We start from the raw sequence: 15640 nt of genomic DNA, 5'->3' as shown, positions 1-15640 counted from the left end.
CAAAGCTAGTGGAGGTGATGGAATTCCAGCTGAGCTATTTCAAATCCTAAAAGATGATGCTGTGAAAGTGCTGCACTCAATATGCCAGCAAATTTGGAAAACTCAGCAGTGGTCACAGGACTGGAAAAGGTCAGTTTTCATTCCAATCCCTAAAAAAGGCAATGTCAAAGACTGTTCAAACTACTGCACAATTGCACTCATCTCACATGCTAGCAAAATAATGCTCAAAATTCTCCAAGCTGGGCTTCAATAGTATGTGAACTGAAAACTTCCAGATGTTCAAGCTGGATTTAGAAAAGGCAGAGGACCAGAGATCAAATTACCAACATCTACTGGATCATAGAAGAAGCAAGAGAATTCCAGGAAAACATCTACTTCTGCTTCATTGACTACACTAAAGCCTTTGACTGTGTGGATCACAACAAACTGTGGAAAATTCTGAAAGAGATGGAAATTCCAGACCACCTTACCTGCCTCTTGAGAAATCTGATACAGGTCAAGAAGCAGCAGTTAGAACCAGACATGGAATAATGGGCTGGTTCCAAATTGGGAAAGGAGTATGTCAAGGCTGTATATTGTTGCCTTGCTTAAATAACTTATATATAGAATATATCATGCAAAATGCTGGGCCGGATGAAGCACAAGCTGGAATCAAGGTTGCTGGGAGAAATATCAATAACCTCTGTTATACAGATGACACCACCCTTATGGCATAAAGTGAAGAGGAACTGAAGAGCCTCTTGATAAAAGTGAAAGAGGAGAGTGAAAAAGTTGGCTTAAAACTCAACATCCAAAAAACTAAGATCATGGTATCCAGTCCCATCACTTCATGGCAAATAGATGAGGAAACAATGGAAACAGTGACAGATTATTTTCTTGCACTCTAAAATTACTGCAGATGGTGACTGCAGCCTTGAAATTAAAAGACACTTGCTCCTTGGAAGAAAGGCTCTGACCAACCTAGACAGCATATTAAAAAGCAGAGACATTACTTTGCCAACAAAAGTCCATCTGGTCAAAGCTATGGTTTTTCTAGTAGTCCTGTATGGATGTGAGAGTTGGACCATAAGGAAAGTTGAATGCCAAGAATTGATGTTTTTGAACTGTAGTGTTTGATAAGACTTTTGATAGTCCCTTGGACTGCAAGGAGAGCAAACCAGGCAATCCTAAAGGAAATCAGTCCTAAATAGTCATTGGAAGGACTGATGCTGAAGCTGAAGCTCCAGTACCTTGGCCACCTTATGTGAAGAATTGACTCATTGGAAAAGACCCTGATGCTGGGAAAGATTGAAGGCAGGAGGATAAGGTTTAGATGTTTGGATGGCATCACTGACTCAATGGACATGAGTTTGAGCAAGCTCCAGGAGTTCGTGAAGGACAGGGAAGCCTGGCATGCTGCAGTCCATGGAGTCGAAAAGAGTCAGACACAACTGAGTGACTGAACTGAACCATAAGACTTAAGATAACTCTGGGGCTTACAGTGGAAGTCCATGAAGCATCTTCCAAAAGAGATTGAACCTGAACTGTCGGGATCAGTGGGATTTCACAAAATGAGGAAGGGGAAAGGCATTCGCTGTGAAAAGGGAAGGCTAACAGGGAGAAAGTACATCTCTAGGCAGCAAGGAAGAAGAGGGGATAGTGAAAGTCCCATGGAAATGAATGAAGGATTGTTGGATGGATGGATGGATGAATGGATGGGTGTATGGATGGATGAACAGATAGATACACAGCTATCTATCTGAAAAGATAGGTCGATAGGGGGCTGGGTGGCTGAGTGTATGACTGGATGAATAGATGGATGAAATTGCAGGTCGCAGAGGCTGGCGCTCATTTTGCTGAAAATGTCTCTAAACACAGCAGCACGATGATGAATTCTGTTCTCTTCACAAAGTAACTTGGTTTAGGGACTTCCCCGGCAGTCCAGTGGTTAAAACTCTGTTCTACTGCAAGGGGCATAGGTTTGATCCCTGGCTGGGAAACTAAGATCTTGCATGCCGTGCAGTGTGGCCAAAAACAAATAAACAAAACCCCAAAGTAACTTGGTTTAACTCGTCCAGATGAAAGAAAGACATTGTGGGTGTCCAAAATCATTTGCTGATTTGAAACATTTGAATGCGGTCAGAGGTACATGGACAGGCCTGGGCTTAGGATGTCATCAGGCCAGGATAGCTTTTTAACATTATGCATGGGTATGTTTTCTCCAAACACATGTGTGGAGACACACGAGACTTTGTTTGGGATTTTTCTTTTCCTTTTTACTGCGTTATGCCAAATTTTTGTTTTGACTGAATTGTCACTTTCCAACTTCCCGTGTGTGGAAGCCCAAAGCCCCATGAGTCAGCATAAATGAGACACTTGGACCATAATAATGGTGGTAGCAAGTGTTTACATAACTTGGGTAAAGGATACAGTTCAGCTTGTTTGGGAAAAGGATATTCTTGATGGGAAAGTAGACTTGGTCCCTTAGTTCTATCCTTACTCCTGATGTAATCTCATCCAAGGTTGATGGGCTTATGTGATTAACTTGAGATGAGAGTTGCCCCCTCCACTAGCTTTTGATCCCTAACTATTGATGAAGCCACATTATTAGCATAATATGGCCACGTTTCTGCCCGCTCCACAGTATAACCCATCATCTGGGTTCCTGGTATGGAATTTCTGGCTGCACACCAGAGCCAAGGGCCATGTATTTAAACACAGGGGCTTTTCCTCCAGCAGAGGTACTTTCCAGCCGGGGGCTTTTCCCAGGATAGGTCTAGCTGCAGTCTAAGTCAGAATGTTTGAACTCAGTCTGAAGTGTGCCTTTCTTCTCAGTTTTTAAAAATTTCCCAGCCTGAGATGGCTTGAGTAGCCTTCATTCAGATGTCTTGTGGTTTCTCTGTGAAGGCTTTTCTGGAAGACACTGTTGTTTAACTACACAAGTAATTTCTGGCCCCCCTTTTCCCTCCAGCTGCCTGCAATTACAGAAGCTGGAAAACCAAGTACAGAATTTCCCACATGTGGCCATGTAATCTGATTTGGGCCAGTGAGAAGAAGAGGAAGTGTAGCTGGGGCTCCTGGGAAAAGTTTTCTTCCTTATAAGAAAGACAAGCTGAGATGCTCCAGGATGTCACCTTTCCCTCCTTTTCCCCATCTCAAATGCATTATGTTGAGATATGACTTGAACAGTTAAGGAGGTTGGATTGGTGGGCTGAACAAAGTCTGCAGATACTTATTGAACCTCCACTGTGTGCCTGACTGGTGGCTCAGTAGTAAAGTATCTGCTTGCCAATGCAGGAGACACAGGTTTGATCCCTGGGTCAGGAAGATCCCTTGGAGAAGAGAATGGCTACCCACTCCAGTATTCTTGCCTGGAGAATCCCATGGACAGAGGGGCCTGGTGGGCTACAGTCCATGGGGTCATAAAAGAGTTCGACACGACTGATTGACTGAGCACTGTTTGCCTGATGCTATCCCAGGTCCCAGGGATGTAGTTTCAAACATGAAACGGTGGGTGCCTGTCCTCACAAGCTTGACAGCTTGGTCCCAGGGAGGGTAAAATCAACAAAGAAGAACAGAAATGGATGGACCAATATTGACCGAAACTGAGCAGGCCCAGCGAATCAGAAAAGAACTTTCCACATCTGAGGAGGGAGAAGGGGTAGACCCTCTTATAGGGTGCTCCTGTTAAAATACCGCAGATGAGGCAGGCTGAAGATGAAAGAGCTGTAGCAGGGAGCTTCACAACACCTACAGGGCAGAGATCAATCTTCACCATGAAAGGGAGAACGAAAGAGGGAGAGCAAAGCGGAGAAGCCGTGGGGGTCTGAGGGGCACGCATCCAGCTGCAGGCAGAGAAGAGGGTGGTTAAAGAAAACCCTTGAAACTCTGTCAGGGCAGACAGAGGAGTAATGAAAGGGATTCTCATAAGTGCCTGAAAATAGGCTGACGAGGACTGTACAGATAACGGCTTAAAAAGGTTTTGTTCTTCTGTGGGACAAGGAATGCTATTGTGGTTCATAGGAAGTGAGGTGCGCTAGTGTGTGTGTGGCTGAGATGGGGGCTTGAGGGGCAATCTCTAACCCCAAATGCACAGTGACTGTCAGTGGCTATTCAGGATCTTACACCTGCCTGAGCAGAGCGCTAGAACGTCCCCATGGAGATGCAATGAAGTCAGGCCCTGGGGTAGGAAGACAGAGATGTCGCTGTGTGTCCGAGTCAGAGCACATGACTTTCTACGAATCAGCATGACTCTGCTGTGTTAGCATCGGAGGGAGTGGCTGCAGCAGGGAGAACTGGGGACTGACTGCAGCCCCGAGAACCTGCCTCAAAGGGCCTCTAGAGAACCCGTAAATGAAGGATCACAGCTGCCCTCGAAGGAGCCCCCACTGTGACCCCAAGGGTTAGGTGGGTCCTATCGTCTGGCTCAGAGTCTGCCTCAAACCGAATCTGGAGAGTGACCAGAGGCCTGCAGAGAACACCAGGTTGGAATTTTCTGCCTTCCTTATATCAGAGGAGCCATGCACTGAGATGTAGGAGAGTGTGGGCTTCGGGGTCACCCTCAGGGTTAAATCCCAGCTCCAGGGTGGCTTTGGGCAAATTTTAACCTGTTTTTGCATCTACAAAATGGGCACAGTGGTTCCTTCCTCATGGGGCTAAAGGGGAGTGAAGGCTTAGAAAGTGTGTAGGACATAGTAGGCACTCACACTGCGCTCAGTCGCTCAGTCATGTATGACTCTTTGTGACCCCATGGACTGTAGCCCGCCAGGCTCCTCTGTCCATGGGATTTCCTAGGCAAGAATACTGGAGTGGGTTGCCACTTCCTTCTCCAGGGGGTCTTCCTACCTCAGGAATTGAATGCCTCCTGCCTTGGCAGGCGGATTCTTTACCACTGCGCCACCTGGAAAGCCCCTAGTACGCACTCTATAAATAACTGCTGTTGTTGTTGTTATTATTACCTTCGGGAGTCTGGCAAGGGAGAGGCACATAGTTTTTGAAATATACCATTTCCCCTTGGTCTTTAGCTTCGAGGGCAACCAACATTTTTCAGTCCAGGGTCAAGTCTAAAGACAAACTTTAAACGAAGTCCCAGACCCCTTAGCTGTTACTTCTTTCCTCTGCCCAGAGCAGTAAGCAGTGGTGACGAAGCCTTCCAGGGTGGTGTGACCTTGGCTTAAGAACAGCTGGGAAGCCAGCCTGGAAACACACACAAGCCCGCTCATCACTCCTCCCCAGAAGTTCTGATAGCTGCTGATAGGAGCCGAACGACCTGAACCTCAGCTTCCCCCTGCCACCCAAGGTTGTACTTAAGGAGACACTGTGATTGTTCTGGGGCCCCTGCCCCCACCACATGGCCTTCTACTAATAGATGGCCCTGCCAGGGCAGCCCTCACCTCTTTTTCTGGCTCTCTGCTTAAGTTTCTCCTTGACCCTGGGGGAGGATGATTTGCATAACATTTTAAAACAGAATTGTGGCAGCTTTTGTTAGATGCCAGGGGTCCTGTGAAGGGCACAGAGGCTAAAGAGGAAAAAACAAAAGGAAACATTCTGGGAATTCCCAGTTAGTTCTTGGCATCAGTAGGAATCTTAGTTCTCGGAGAAGTTTTTCTGGCACCCTAGTACCCCCTCCCCCCTCTTCCTTCTAACACTTTCAGGAGCTTTGTAAGTGCCTGGGGCTGATTGGAGGCTGAAATAAGTCTTTTTTTTTTTTAGAGGTCCCAGGTGGTACCTGGGGGTTCACCGCTGGAGATACCGTGTGTTGGGCAGATGTGCTCAGATGGGCAGCTCGGTGTGTGTCCAGATCTCTTGGAGCTGTGTTGGTAGCCAGAGCCCTCTGGGGACCAGGGCTTTCGTTAAGGTCCTCTGCTGTGGCCTTGTCCTCATTGGTATTCCTAATGATGGTAACTGGGGTAAGGACAGTAATCACCTGTTTGAACTATTGTGGGTATTGAATGAGTATATATACGAAAAAGGCCTAGAATAGCGCCTGGCACAGAAGAGTCCTCAAATCTTAAGCTATTTTCTGTAGCATGCATGCATGCTATGCTAAGTCGCTGCAGTTGTGTCCGACTCTGTGCGACTCCATAGGGCAGCCCACCAGGCTCCGCTGTCCACAGGATTCTGTAGCCAAGAATATTGGAGTGGGTTGCCATTTCCTTCTCCCACAGTCAAGCTGGCTACCTTTAAAGGTGCGGCCTCACGCATGCAAGCCCACACGTGCACACACGCGTACACGTGCTCACTCACCGCTCCGGCTAGGGGAGGGCCCCGCATGGCGGCTCCTCCGGCTCAAGGCCAGGGTTCTTGCTAAGCTCCTGGAAGAAGAGCAGCAACTGGAGGCTGCGCAGGCTCTTCAGGCCCTGGGGGGACAGCGGCTGCCCTCCGTCCTCCCCCACCCGACCCCCTCCCCGTCGTCGTCGTGGGGCTGCGGGGAGCTCCTGGAGATGTAGCCCTGGTCCAACTGCACAGACCACCGCTGCTCCTCCTCGTGGGGCGTGAGCGCGTCCTGGAGGCTCGGGCTCCGCTGCGGGGGCGCCCCATGGGGAGAAAGAGGACGCTGCTCCACCGGGGACCCTGGCCCCCCAGCAGCGGGCAGGCCTCTTCTCCCTCTACCAGGGCCAGCTGGCCAGCGCCGCTCCCCACCTCCTGTGGGACGGGCTCCACTACCTGAGCCCGAGGGGCCCTGTCCACCGGGACCACCATGGTCTGGAGTGTTGGGGCTTCCGGCTGCCCCGGTATTTGTTAAAAGTAAATTGATTCTTTTAAAAATAATCCACCTTTTCTTTTTAAATTAAAAAAAATTTTTTTTGAATTATGAAAGTATGACATTAACATTTACAGGAGACTTGGAAAATACAGAACAAAGTTAAATATAGTTCTACTCTATATTACAGTTTTTTTTAAAGTAGCTAAATTAAGATTTTAAACTGGAGTTTCAATACCAAGCTTTCAAAAGTTAATAGAATGAATAGACAGAAAATACTAATCCATCCTTTTCTATGCCCCAGAGGTCCTTTTTGGTAGAGCAAGCAAGTCTTTGGGCCTTCCCAGGTGGCGCTAGTGGTAAAGAATCCACCTGCCAATGCAGGTAGACATAAGAGATGCAGGTTCGATCCCTGGGTTGAGAAGATCCCTTGCAGTAGGAAATGGCAACCCACTCCAGTATTCTTGCCTGGAAAACTCCATGGACAGAGACGCCTAGCTGGCTATAGTGCATGGCACCACAGAGAGTTGGACATGATGAGCGACTGAACACACACAAGCAAATCTTTCCACCTTGTTTTTCTTTTTTAAAAAACTTTTTTTCTCTCTCCTTCTTCCCACCTTGTTTTTCTTCTTCAAGAATGCTTTAGTGATGCTTTATCTTTTGCATTTTCTTATAAAATGTAGGATTAACTTGTTAACTTTTGTCAAAAGAAAGAAAGAAAAGGGGAGAGAGGGAAAGGGTTTGAGGAGAGAAGATACGAGACTGTAGAAATGTTTGATCTGGATTGTACTGAGTCTGTAAACAGATTTGGAAAGAAACCATGCCTTTATTTTGTAAAGTCGTCTATCAGTTCACATGCTGTATCTTTGTTTTATGAAATTTTTTTTTAGTAGTTCTTAAGGATCTAAAATTTAATAGTTCTGTAATTTTCTCTGGAGGTCTTGTATGTGCTTTATTCGCTGTTAGGAAATTGATTTTTAAAAATTCAATTATAAGCAGCATAATTTAAAAAATCATTTTCTACCTGTTCGGTGCTGGAATAAACAAGTATAATTTATTTTTACATTTAGATTTTTAAATTTTTGTAAGTAAACTTTAAATTTTGGATTGATTTTAGATTTATAGAAAAGTTGCAAAGAGAGAACAGAGTTCCAGTATATCCCTCATCCAGTTTTCCCTAAAGTTGTTTTTTTTATTTTTGGCCATGCCACATAGCTTGCGGGATCTTAATTTCCTGACCAAGGATCCAACTCAGGTCCTGGCAGGAAGAACACAAAATCCTAACCACTGGACCACCGGGGAATTCCCCAGTTCTCCCTAATGTTTATGTCTTACATAACCGTGGCACACTTAACAAAACTAAAACCAACATTGTGCATTACCAGTTATACTCTACACTGTACTTAGATCTAATAGTGTCCTTTTTTGGTTCCAAATTCCAATCCAGGATGTTTGCTGTTCTTGTTTATTCACTAAGTTGCATCCAACTCTTTGTGACCCTGTGGATTGTAGCCCGCCAACCTTCTCTGTCTATGGGATTCTTCAGGCAAGACTACTGGAGTGGGGTGCCAAGCCCTCATTCAGGGGATCTTCCTGACCCAGGGATCGAACCCTCATCTCTTGAATCTTATGCACTGGCAGACGGATTCTTTACCACTGCACCGTATGGCTGTAAAAGCTTCCAAACACTCTCAGTGTCTGTACTCATCTGTGGGAACAAGCCATTCAGAGATGGGCACTGGCCTCTGAACTACAATGTGAGTAGCATCACTCCAGATCTGTGCTTCTTGAACTGGATGTGCTCACAGATGGCCTGGAGATCAGGTTCAGGGCCATGTTTGAATTCGCTGTGTCTGGGAGGGACCTGGAGTCTGTGTTTCTAAACACCCGGGGATGCTGCTGCTGCTGCATCATCACACTTCAGAAGCCTCTGACTACAGCATGTTCTCTTTTGTCATGAGCAGCTACCCAAATATTTGAAACTGACAACTATGCTTCCAGCCCCCAAGCTTCTTCTCTGGACTAAAGAGGACCAGTTTCCCCAATTGCTATTCAGGCAGCAGTTGCCACACCCCCGTACCCCAACCCCTATTCGGGCTGCACCTGTGGATGGCATGCCTCCCCCCTCCCCCCACCCCCAGCCCTGCCTCCTCTTTCCTCTTCCTGTCCTCCTGACATCTTGTGTAGAGCACCTTGTGTTAGTCATTCAGTTGTGTCCGACTTCCTGTGACCCCATGGACTGTAGCCCGCCAGGCTCCTCTGTCCATGGAATTCTCCAGGCAAGAATACTGGAGTGGGTAACCATTCTCTTCTCCAGGAGATCTTCCCAACCCAGGTATCCAACCTGGGTTCCCTGCATTGCAGGCAGATTCTTTAGTGTCTGAGCCACCAGGGAGGCTATTTCCTTCAGTCATTCCTAGGTTGGCTCCAGGCCTGGGGGGATTTTTGGATCTCTCATGCTTCTGGGAAGCTCTTCAGGATGGAGGAAGGAAGTTGCACTAGAGCCGAAAAGTGCAGTGTCCATCTGCCCCCTGGATTGATGCCCTGGTGAGCCTCCTGACCCCTGCCCTCTCCAGGGTCTCCTGTCTGCCCTCCAGAGTCACCTCAATTCAACACTGGTGACCTGGGCTTTCCTGTCTGCATCCCCCCTTGAAGCACCAGATTCACTGGAAGGGCTGCGAGGAGATGACAGGGGGGCCTTCCTTTTGCTGGGGACAGGGGACTCTCTGACCACACCAAGACACAGGGGCTTTTATGACTACTTTGACACTTTTGTGACCCTCTTTACAAGGATCCCCTATCCCCACCACCCTGAAGCCCCCTCCTCCATGTCTCAGGACTCCCCCGAAGCCAGGCTTCAGTCAAGGCTTCATTTTGGAAGATCCCTGTAAAATGTGTTTGCTGAGAAGGAGCAGAATTGAGTCAGCCTCAAGTCCTAACATCTCAGCCAGTATTCTTCTATCAAATTAGGAAGTAGTTTCCCCAGCCCCCAGGGCATAAATCTTATCTTAAAGTCTAAAGATAACTTTAGAAAATTATGCACAGCTTTATAGAGAAATGAAACCTCAAAGAGATGAGAAACTCTATTTCATCATCCTGGTTGTGGGCTTGTCTGACACAGGGCTGTCATCGGCATGTATGTATTAACTTAAGCTTCTTTCATTTAACTTCTTTTAGTAAGTACGTTAATATCTGCATCTTGATGGACTCAAATGTTGTTTGTGCTGTTCTCTCTTACAAGATACATAACCCTCCGAGTAATCCTAGACTATCATGGTAATTGCAAGCTCGAGCCCTGCCATTCACTAGCTGTGTGACATTAAGCAAATTCTTAACCTCTCTGAACCACACTTGTAAAATGAGGAGAAAATAGGAGCCTACAATAGAGAAGTTTTGTGAATATTAAATGAGATGATGCATGTTAAGTTCTTAAAACAGCAGCTAGCACATGAAGAGTGCTCTGTTAACATCAGCTGCTGTTAGAACTATGACCCAATGTATTCAGATAGCCCTCAATTACTAAGCATTTTAGGTTATTTGTGATTGTTTAATTTTAAAAATAGTCATGTAAAAAGATTTTGAAAAATTCATTTATTTTATTTTTGGCTGGGCTGGGTCTTTGTTGCTGTGCGGGCTTTTTTCTCCAGTTGTGAGTGGGGGCTGCTCTCTAGTGTGTGGGCTGCTTGCTGTGGTGGCTTCTCTTGTTGCAGAGCACGGGCTGTAGGGTGTGTGGGCTTCAGTAGTTGCGGTTCCTGGGCTCTAGAGCGCAGGCTGTGGCATGTGGGCTTAGTTGCTCTGTGGCATGTGGGATCTTTCTGGATCAGGGTTCAAACCCATGGTTCCTGCATTGGCAGGGGGATTCTTCATCACTGAACCACCAGGGAAGGCCTGCAATTTTTTTTTTTGAAGTATAATGAAAATTAATTTAATAAAGCTTTTATCAGAGAAGACCATAAAAGAACACACGTAATAAAGACAACAAGAGGATTCTGACAAGCCCTGCAAGTATTTTATTGTTATGAAAATGCTGTTATGAACATTGATCCATTCTGGCAACCTCTGTGGACTGCCTCACCTGCCCTGGAGGATTCTAAGATGATGAAGAGGGTGCTGGCTCTTGAAGAGGTGGCAGTTTAGTGATGGAGAGAAACAGGAAGTGGGTGATTATGAAAACCCAAGGGCCCCAGAGAGGAATGGGTGAGGGCTGTGAGGCGGGCGAACGTTGGGAGGCGCTCAGTGGAGCGGTTGGGGTCTGAGATGAACTTGTAATTCCTCAGAGGGAAAGGCACTTGTAAGTCTTATTATTTATTACCCTAATTTACTCCCAGAGCTTATAACAGCTCCCAGTATGTGAGAGTCCCTCCATCCGTCTGTCCAAGGCTGGCTGGAAGCCTCGTCTGCTTGCTCTCTAGAAGGAGTCACACCCCAGCAGGGCCACCAGCCTGGTCCAGATCCCTACCGGGTCCTGATCGGGGTCCAGATGTTTTGTCTGGCCCCACCCGGACCTCTCCCTCCTGACTCATGGGACAGGAAGCCCCTAGCTGCAGGGCAGTACCTCGGAGCTAAAGTCTCTTCCTCCTCCCAATGGTGGTGAGAGAGAGGCCCACGGTGGAATTCAGGTCACTGGCGGGGGAGGAAATGATGTGATGTTATGAGAAGTTACACTCTAAGCAGGAGTGTTGAAGGACGAGGGATGTCTGCTGGGTCTGTGTGCCGGCTGGGTCCAAGAGAGATCTCCTGTTTAGACTCTGAGGCGGCCGGCCATGGTGCCTCTTTCGTGGGGACAAGCAAAGAAGAAAGGGAAATGCCAACCGGCATTCCAGAAGCCCACTTTGTGCCAGGGGGTTGACTGCCGTGTATGGATTTGTCCTCACAGTGACTGTGTGGGAAGGCAGTTCAATTCCCAAACCGAAAATCAGACTCAGCAAAGCCCCACGGTCCCTGGCTTGTGAGCCCTGGTCATGAGCAGCAAATTTAGGTGATCTATACTGCTTCTTCTGGGAGTAGGAACTTGACCTCGTAGGAGGAATAGGAAACATCCCTCTTGACTTTGGATTTGGGTGTGGCTGGACCATCATGACTTAGAACTGACCAGTCAAAACCCTCTATCCTCCTGCCATCTGACATCAGGCCTGACCATCCAGGCCAATGAGAACCAGTCCTTCAGCTTTTTAAAAAAATTATTTGTTTATTTGTTTTTATTTTTATTTTCGGGCTGTGCTGTATCTTCGTTGCTGTGCTGGCTTTCTCTAGTTGCGGTGAGTGGGCGCTGTTCTCTAGTTGCGGGGCACTGGCTTCTCATTGCGGTGGCTTCTCTTGTCGTGGAACACAGGCTCTAGGGCACAAGGGCTTCAGTAGCTGTGGCATGTGGGCTCACTGGTTTCAGCTCCCGGGCTGTAGAGCTCAGGCTCAGTGGCTGTGGCACATGGGTTTAGTTGCACCGAGGCATGTCGGATCTTCTGGAGCAGGGATCGAACCCGTGGCTCTTGCATTGATAGGCAGATTCTTTACCACTGAGCAACCAGTGAAGCCCAACCCTTCGGCTTTTGCAGGAACTCCTGGAAAAAAAGATGCTCCTAGGCCACTAGCATAAGATGGGAAGATACAGGATACAAGCTTGGCCATGTTGTAATCACAAAGGAGCAGGCTTCTGGGGAATAAAGTTAATTTTGAGGAAAGCAGAATGGACAGATGGAAAGAAAAGAGAAAAATAACAAACTGTCTGAAATCCTAGATCCAATGACACATCTGTGGACCCAGTCAGCCTGAAGATTGACTACCCTCGAAATGTTCATTTAGGTGAACCAGTAAATCTTCCTTCTTGCCTAGACATTGCAGCTGACTCTCTGTCACAGATGAATGAGTTCCTACGCCCAGGAGATAGCTGTGGAATTGGGACTAGGATGGCCTGGCCCACATTTCCTTCCTGCCTTCCCCACCTGCCCATACTCTGAAGGAGGAAATCCTTGGCTCTGAGAAGTCCTCTCAATCTGCTGCCTTGAATCAGCTGGCCTGGTAGGACTGGTAGAAACTGGGGGTCGGCTTGGCCTACCTAGTACGTCCTCCAGTATCTTTATATACAAATTCCAGGTTTGTCTTTATTGGGTTCATTGGTTCCACGTAGTGGTATGCTGGTAACTGTTTAACAAGCAGAGAGATAAAAAGCCCTGCACTAAAGTGTTTGCCAGTTTCTGTGGTGTAAATATTTCCACCTCGGCCAGGTTCAGCATCCCCCATGACATTCCTAAATGTGGAGACAGAAAGAGATGTAAGTAGCAAACCACTGGAGAGTATGTCCATCACACAGATTTATTAGTTGTAAATCACAGATCGTTATAAATGCAATAGATTAGTTATGTTGTTGTTCAGGCGCTAAGTCGTGTCCAGCTCTTTGCAACCTCATGGACTGCACCACACCAGGCTTCCCTGTCCTTCACTATCTCCTGGAGTTTGCTCATATTCATTTCCATTGAGTCAGTGATGGGCATCTCATCCTCTGCCATCCTCTCCTCCTTCAATCTTTTGCAGTTTTGTGTATTGATTTTTAATTAATTTTTTTTTTTTGGCTACACTGAGCTTCATGCTGGATCTTCGTTCCCTTACTGGGGATTGAACTCATACCTCCTACATTGGAAGCATAGAGTCATAACCACTGGACTGCCAGGGAAGTCCCCATATTGATTTTTTATTACCTTTTTAAAAAAATATACAGATACTCCTGGACTTTTGATGGTTCGATTCACAATTTTTCAACTTTAGAAAAGCAATATGCATTTAGTAGAAACTGTGCTTTGAGTTTTACATTTGGATCTTTTCCCTGGCCTAGAGATACGCAGTCTGATCCTCTGTTGACGCTGGGCAGGGCAGCCAGCCACAGCTCCCGTCAGCAATGCAGTCATGAGGGGAAACAACTGATATACTTACAGCCTTTCTGCACCCAGACAGTCATTCTGTTTTTCACTTTCAGTAGCGTATTCAATACCTCACATGAGATAGCCAACACTTTACTCTCAAATGGGCTCGGTGTTCGATGATTTTGCCTAGCTGTAGACAAATGTAAGTGTTCTGAGCACATTCAAGGTAGGCTGAACTAAATGATAATGGTTTGGTAGGTTTGATGTATCAAATGCATTTCCAAATAAATGGTATTTTCAATTTACGATGAAAGTCGAGGAAGAGCTATAATTTATCTCATTGTAAAATTATAAAATTTAAATTTAATAGTAAGTAAATTATAAAATTTAACTCTTAAGAACTGGCTCACAAAATTCCTAAAAGTTTCATAACTGGCTCTTGTGAGCTGGTACGAGCTGTTTCCAGGATACCACTGATGCCACTTAGATCTCAGCAGGAAATGACTGCGTCTTCCTGGGTTCAAGAGCTATTGGTGTGAGCCCAAGTTTAAATGAAAACAGGGACCTGGATGAGATCCTAAAAGCTTGATCTGGCAGGAGGCCTGTGCCAGAGTTGAAGCGTGCAATGGAACTGAATGGGTCATTAGCGATCAGAATGGGATTTATGACCTGGAGATGTACACATGGTGCAGTGAAGCAGCCGTGCTTTGTGGGGTCAGCTGACCCCACTGCATAGGAGGGCCGTGGAGCAGGGAAATAGATGTGCAGGGCAGGGTGTGTACCAGCTGGGCTCTGGCTGGAAGCAGATGCCACACCCAGGTCAGCACAACGTGTCGGGTGTTTGAGGAAGAGACTCTGCACAGAGATGTAGGCAGGTTCAGGGAGGCCACGGGAATAAGGCAGAGCTCCAAGTTCAAACAGGGTGAGGGGACTGGTCAGTGGAGATGATGACAGAGCAGGCTGGGGAGTGGGAGGATGCAGGGAATACATGCCCTCTTCTTCCTCTTCCCTCTGCTTTTCTATCTCAGCTCCCTGTTGGCTGGACCCACCCAAAGTCCAGAGGGCAAGGAAAAGCATTGTTTCTTCGACCTCTTTTGGGACAAGAGAAAAGTGGGAGGGGTCTGAAGGGTCAGATGGCAAAGGTCTTGACCTGAGTATCTCATTATGGACCTGGGTATTCCCTTTGTCTGGAGCCTAGGAGAAGGGCCAACAGACTTACATTTGGAACCTCCACAGGCCACCTTCATCTCAGAGACACCCAGGGTCTGGTCACCCACCCTGTTAGGAGCAGGAGGCTGTTTGTGGAGGCCCACTGCCTTCTACTCTGGGGACCAACCATTCTTTTCCAGTCTGGCAGTGATTTCTGGGACAAGGGGAGTGAGGCCTGGGAGAAGACCCTTGGCCATGGTCTCACCCTCTGCTGCCAGGGCCATCACCAGGGCCTACTCACAGCCCGGCCAGTCCCAGGCCTCCATCTCAGATTCTGCAGGGTCCTCTTCTGAGGACACTCACTTAGGGGGAGCCCTGGTCTGGGAGCCCTGAGAGTTGGGTGTTTGGCTCTGACACTTCATCCTGTGGGGGTCACCAGATCCCATCACGAATCTGAATTTTCTCATCTGCAAAACCGGGGGCCTGGATGGGATGATCCTGTTTCCCAAGGACACCTCTGACTCTGAATGTCTATTGTCAAGACTCGAGGGGTAAGACCTCTGGGTCATCTGCATTATGAAAAGCCTGTCTTCCCACTGCCAGGAGGTGGCAGCAAAGCTCTGTTTTGAAGAGGCCTGTAGGTCAGGGTAGGCTCTGTTGTCCAAGGCCCCCAGAACTTGAAGCCCAGGTTTGGTGGCTAGGTTTCAAACTAATAACAGCAGCAGCAGCAGCCAACAGTATCGTTATTATTATCATTCTTGTTAGTAAAACATCTCCAATTTGGATAGTTACTAGGAAAATCTCTTACACGCATCAGGTGTGAATCTTTCAACAGTTCTGTCCTGACGTAGGAAATTCCAGGACTTCCTGCTCCACGTTGAGGCTCAGAGACACTCCCTGACTTTCCCAAGGCCTTCTGAAAAGTGTGACGTGCTAGAGATCTGGGGGACCA

The sequence above is a fragment of the Bison bison genome, unplaced genomic scaffold (genome assembly GCF_000754665.1).
Source record: "Bison bison bison isolate TAMUID 2011002044 unplaced genomic scaffold, Bison_UMD1.0 scf7180017864180, whole genome shotgun sequence".
Lineage (NCBI taxonomy): Eukaryota > Metazoa > Chordata > Mammalia > Artiodactyla > Bovidae > Bison > Bison bison.
This window is presented reverse-complemented; position numbering follows the sequence as displayed.